This window comes from Rhea americana, unplaced genomic scaffold (genome assembly GCF_003343005.1).
Source record: "Rhea americana isolate MKP2758 unplaced genomic scaffold, rheAme1 scaffold_82, whole genome shotgun sequence".
Classification (NCBI taxonomy): domain Eukaryota; kingdom Metazoa; phylum Chordata; class Aves; order Rheiformes; family Rheidae; genus Rhea; species Rhea americana.
This window is the reverse complement of record NW_028187001.1, coordinates 2,880,625-2,886,878: the sequence shown is the minus strand read 5'-3', so window position 1 is coordinate 2,886,878 and position 6,254 is coordinate 2,880,625. Positions and strand designations below refer to the sequence as shown.

General features: G+C 42.1%; 1 protein-coding gene across 5 annotated transcripts in view; it reads left to right on the top strand.

The window, feature by feature from the left end:
• The first annotated feature begins 312 nt into the window (after nucleotides 1-312).
• The window catches only part of ADGRG2 (adhesion G protein-coupled receptor G2), a 65,362-nt gene continuing 59,420 nt past the window's right edge, over nucleotides 313-6,254 (top strand). For 3 of the 5 annotated variants that reach the window (XM_085323101.1, XM_085323102.1, XM_085323100.1), the window contains exon 1: nucleotides 466-532. The gene's annotated coding sequence lies outside the window, so the exon portion shown is untranslated. Of the gene's footprint in view, nucleotides 429-465; nucleotides 533-6,254 lie in introns of those variants that run through there. The other 2 variants (XM_085323103.1, XM_085323104.1) reach the window with 2 other exon arrangements.

The following is a 6,254-nucleotide window of genomic DNA, read 5'->3' as shown; positions in this document are numbered from 1 at the left end:
AACACGGCTGCCCACAAGGGAATTTTAAAGCGTTTAACTTGAACGGTGCTTGTTTCCCTCCCCCCCTTTCCCGACGTTGCACCTAGCTGCGAAGAGCCCGCACGCCTGCACCGCCCTGCCCGCTCTCCCGAGACCCTTATAACCGGCGGGCCCGCAGCCGCGGCCCACCCCGCCGCCGCCCCCTGCCCGGGCCGTGAGGCGGGGAGGCGCCGCCGCTGCCACGGCCCCTCGCGGAAGGGGCGCGGGGCCCCCGCCAGCCGCTGCCGCGCCGCGCCGCGCTCCCTACGGCACCTCCCTCGCCTGCCTCCGCCCCCCGCGCCGCGTCCAGCGGCTGCCCCAGCTGCCGGGGCCGGCGGCGGCGGCGCCTGCTGCGCCCAGTGTCGAGCGGGAAGGGCGGGCGGCGCGGCGAGGCGCTGTACCGGGGCCAGGTGAGCGGCTGCCCGGCTGGGGGCGGAGGGGTCTGGAGGGCGAGGAGGGACTGGCAAAGCGGCGGGCTGCGGCCGTGGGAGTCGCCCTGGGTCGCCGGGMTGAGGTGAGTGACTCCCTGCGGGCTGGCCGCCCGCCGCGCCGCCAGGACGAAAGTTTCGCCTTGCCCCCTGGGGCTGCCGCTTCGTCCCCCCCGATCCTTCCCCTTTGAATGGGACCTTGGGAAACACAGCGCGGTGGGGCGCTGGCTGCGGACGGAGCCCCCGACGGCGAGGRCGGAACGCGCCCTCTGTGTGTGTGTGTGCGTGTGCGCGCGGGGGGGCGGGAGCCGTTGGGACCGTTGGGGCGGTTGGGTCTCGCGGCGCTCGCGCTCGGGCAGGGGGAGGTCGGGCGCCTGCCGGGTGCCCGGAGCTGCCCGCGGCCGCGGCGGGGTTGCTGATTCGGGCAGGAGGGATTTCCCTTCTTCCCGGGCACGATCCCAACTGCGGCGCTCGTGGAAGGGTTTCCTCCCGGTGTCCAGCCTTACTGCCAAAGCTTAAACAGCAGCGATAAAAATTACTGATAAAAGTTTTGAAATCAACGTCAAAGCGATGAGCTCTGAAATAGGCTTTGACTGGCGCATGAGTAGGTTTTGGATGCGGTTTATGATAACTCGGTATCCCATCGGGGCTGCATCTCCAGGTTGGGTCAGCTTTTGCTTTCTTGCGTGTGTCTTCTATGGGAGTGGACACTGAAGGTAGATTCAGCTTATTAAGGTTTTGTTGTTGTTGCTGCTGCCTTTTCCTGTATTCTGCAAGCTAACCTGTATCGCTGTAAGTAAAATGTTTTCAGAATCGTCTCTTGTGCACGACTTTTTTTTTGAGTTTATTTTAGTTTTACTCTTTGCCTATGTGAGGAATGATAAGTGTACTGGAAGTGTTCTTTCTTAGTTGCATTTACTTTTGCTTTGAAAATATGCATATTTTGTCATGCATGGATAGTATTTGTAATAGTACTGAACTTCATCAGTTGCTTTTGCACTGATTTATGAAAAAATGTTGAAGAAATGTCAGTGAAGTAATTCCTTAGCCTTCTAAAGACATGTCTGGCAAGCATATTGAAAGTGATTGTACAAACCCAGGCTGATTTTGATTTAATTTTTTTTAGCTGGAATTAATAAAAGTAGGACTGAAGATGTCCTACTGACTGTTGATCTTTAGATTCAACACAGGCTAAAACAGAGTTTACAACTTGGGCTTGCAGATTAACTGCTATCCAAAGCAAATTTTGGGGTATTTACCACTATCCCTTGTGCAGAGTAGGTAAATCTGGTGTATGTATGTCTTCTCAAAGTACACTGCTTCCTTTTGCTTGTATAGGCTAGCCACATACATTACTGTTAGACGACAGAATTACTTAGGTTCATTTTCCTATTCTTGAGCTTTAAGCTTATGGCTTCAGTTGTTTCTTCCTAAAGCTGGAAAATATACATCTTTAACTCTTTATATAGATGAAACGAGYAGGATTTGGCCCTTGGTGGGGTGACTGGAAGTGTGTTTGTTGAATTAAATTGAGGAACAGCAAACGTGTCTTTGCTTAGGAGGGCCTCCAAATACTTGTCCTCATTGAGGAAACATATGTATAACTTACTACTGAAGACAATCTGAAGAGTGAAAATGCTTTAAAAGAAGATACAGAAAAGAAATAGCATGTAAACAAAGTTTGCTCAGGTATGAATTGGGGCCACTACAGTTTTTTTACTTGCACTGCAAGTTAGTATTACTCTCTTACTTCTGTTGTGGCAGTCAGACACCAAATGAAATAATAATGTTATTAGTGTCTTAATAATATCACTTCAATATCTTAATGCAATTCCATAGTTCAGATGGAGTTTGTGGACACACTTTTCCTCTTCAGCACCTTCAAAATTTAAACTGCATTTGTAACATATCAACAGAAACTGTCTCTAATTAGAGACAACTGGAGGGAAATAAAGAACTAAATTCTCATTCTTAAGATAGTTGCTCAATTTATACAGTTTGTACTATGAACACTTCTAGTCAGGACTTCTGCTGATAGCAGTAGAATACTGGCAGACTGAGGAAAGATTTTTTTTTTTTTTTTCCTTCATAAAAGGACACTATAGAAGAAGGATAACCATTGTTAAATTTGGACAGTTTGTAGTTCTCAGTTTGAAACATGGCCAGTGGCCTTAACAAACAGAGTAACTTTAAGTAGTACACTTAGAGTTTGGAATTTTGTATTTGCAACTGAATACTAGATTAGATTATTTGAAGGCCAAAATCAGGGTAGCTCACACAAGTAGTCTTATTGACTTTACCTGAAAAGCTTTCAAACTATAAAGCAATTTGTCTTTGTTGTGAATTGTGAGCTTTCTGCTAAACTGTAAATTTAATAGTTCTACTATATCTAGGCTTAATTAAGAGCTTTACTGTTTCCTCAAATGTACAGATTTAGAGACTGTTTCAGGACACTGATGTGAGCTATGTGGCTCCTGAACAAGAAAGGAGGAGTGCATCCTTTAGTATTTATTAGACTGATGCTCATGATTGTGTGGACTTGCTCCTTACAGTCAAACATTCCTGGTGAAGTTAGTTCAGAAAGGAGCTATGCTTGTTCTGTGGAAAGACAGGCTTTTGTAAACTATACAGTAATTAATAGCACTCCATCCTTTGGGAGTCTTGCATTCCTTTTGTGCCCAAAACCCTTTGAAATTTCTTGTTGTTCAACTTGAACAAAAGATCTTTTGTGGTAGACATCAACTGAAAAGACCACGAAATGTATTCCAGCGACCTCACTTGCACGCATGAGTCATATGKATTTGCCTCCAACTGTGAGCTCAGCTCAATCCCTGTTGTGTACCACAGGTGATCTACCGCAGCGTCAGCTTCAGGACAGTTTCATTTCAGGAAGTATATATAGTGGAACTGAGACAAGAATTTAGAAGTTTATTTGGCAGCTTAAGTCTGAGGTGCAGCCTTTCTTGACTGTCTTTTGCTGATGAGTACTGTAGCTGAGAAATCCAAAGTGTTGTTTGATGTGACAGCTGCTGTTCAACCAGTACCTTACTAAAGCAGTGGGTCTTTGTTCTTCTATTCTAGGTCCTCATCTGCTGGCTACTGGAATATTGTGTTCTCAATATCTCAGAGAAGCTCTATAGTAGGATGTGTCTGTAGTATGATTTACTTGTTCTTTTTTGCTTTAAAAAATTGTAGAAAATCAGTTATACTAGGTGAGACAGTACCTGGAAAAGTTTGTGAAAGTTTTTCAGTGCAATTAATGGAAATTAATTCCATGGAATTTAGAGGAAATTACTACAGTTTATCACAATATTTCTTTTTTCTAGACTTTACGTGAGGTAGAGTGCCTTAGCTGATGCCTTAGTTGACAAGAAAGAACAACTGCCCACAAATGAGGTATTATATTTGTTCTCATTTGTGCTGTTCCTTAAAGAAATTTTGAAGAGATAGGGCCTAAAAGATACATCAGTAGGACTGTCAGAAGCTATCATGTCTAACCAGATGTGACATGTTTAGAAATGGTAAAGACAGCAGGAAAATGAACAATATGAGTATACTGATTATGGACGCATTCTTGTGCACATGTTACAAAAAACATCTTTTACTGATGTTTTTAGTATTTTAAAACTCCCTTTTATATTCTTTAGAGAATAAATTATTGTGGCTGTCTGCCTGGATTTGTTAGGTTTTTGGGCATGACTGATTGTGAGTGTTGCCAAATTCCACATTTAATTTCTGACTTTCCAACAGGACTTTGAATGTCTTTTCTTTCGCACCAAATTAAATATGGGCATAAGATGACTGAATGAGATTCTGATAATACTTGTCATACTATATTTTGAAGACTTGGAGGCTTTGTTCCATCATTATTTATGCCAAGCATAGTCCAAATATTCATACAAACTTCAATTTAAAACTGCATTTTTTATCTATATTTTGATAAGTTGGCATTGTGCTTAGAGAGCTTTATTTGTAAGAAAGCTACCCTTTTTTTTTTTTTGAGGTGGTGATGGTGAGAGAAGCTGTGCTGCGTGTAGTTGTACAAAGTTGATTTTCTGAGCCAATATAAATATGAGGGCTGTACAGAGAAATAATACTGGTTTAAGTAAATTATTTTATAGTTGCTTTGAAGTAGTCCACTTCTCTTATGTGACCACTTTAAGCATTTGAGAATGGTTAGTATTGGCCAACTTATATCAGCTGTATTAGCCTAACCTGGGCTTCAGTCTGAACTTTGCTTCCCCTTCTTTCAGTAACAAATCAGCATAAGGCTTTTCCTGGCAATGGTGCCTTCTTTCCCCTCCTTTCCATAGACTTACAGTGTAGCCCAAGAAGAAGCAGTGCTAAAAGAGGCCCAGAACTATGTTGTGGTATAGTCCAATTTCCTAGAATATCTCCATAGAAGAGGACCCCCAAATATCTATGCCATATGAAGACAGAGGTACCAAAGTTACTGTATTTCTTTGGGTTGCGTGGAATATTGATGTCATATTCCTAATCAGAGTTGTAGTGGATCTCTGGAAGGTACTTGCTTCAGTGCATTTGTTTCAAAACTTCTTTTCAAAAGCTTTGTCTCTGATACCAAGTATTCATTTTGACTCGTGGACCGTTGGTGAAAATAGGCTGAGAGTTTGTTTAAAAGAAGGAAAAAAAAATCCACCAATATTATACTACTTTGCTTCCATAGAATTTTTAACAGCTCCAGGCACAAGATCCAGGAGACCTGTTAAGTCCATAAAGAAAAGCTTAGGATGAAGTAACAGTATCATTTTCTTCTTTAAACTTTTTTTTTTTTTGGATGCTGCTGTGTGAGCTAAGGGAGCACAGAAAGGAGAGGGGGAAGGGAAGATGTATAACTGAGTAGAAAATTTTATTTCCCTTTTTTTTTTTTCATTTACAGTAAGATGAAACTCTCAAGTCTAATTTTCAAAAACTAGGAAATTGAAAGAATGACCTCACAGTCTTTCTGGCCTCCCTGGCCCTAATTTCATTCCTTACAGTCTTCATGTATTGTTCACAGGTTTGAATATTACAGCTTTGAAAATCTTTGTCCTTCCCTATTTTTTTCTGCATCAAGTTCAAGTCCTGTTATTGAATGTAAAAGTTTTGCAAACCTTCTTGTTTCCTTTTCTGCTCTTACTCCTTGTACCCGCTTCGTGATCCCTTTTACAGGGCTCAAGGTGTATGTCTAGTTGTTCCTTGAATCTTTTTCTATGTGCTGACTTTAATGTAGTACTTTTTTTGCCCTCAAATTCTTCTCTTACATACTTTGTTTTACTTAGTTTTTTCACTCTGCAGAATATTTCCTTTTTTTAAAATGAAACCTATATACTGTACCCATACTTCAAAAAGTTATTAATGAAAGTGTAAACTTGCCTGCAGTAGAACTAACCAGACCTGCAACAAACATTACTTTATTACATCTCTACTTGTATTTCATCATCTGTACTTTGTAAACTCTTCGAAGTGGAAACCTGCTCGGTTATTGTCAGTGAAGGGCTTTCTAGTTTGCTCTGGTAGATTTATTACACTGTAAGGATAATATAGTTCTATTGAGGGAAGAGCCACTACAGAAGAGGATTTCCTGGACAGCTGTAGAACTTGCATAATATCTAGAAACAGGCCTCTTGCTCATTTCCCAAGTGAGTGTTGAATATGAGGAGATAAAACATCTCCATGCTGGATAAGAGGGAATTAAAAATAAATAAATAAATAAGGCTTGAAATTGTCATCTGTTCTATTTTTGCACTATATGCAATGACATGAGTTGCTGTAAGAGACAGTTGATGATCTGAAGTTCTTTTGTTT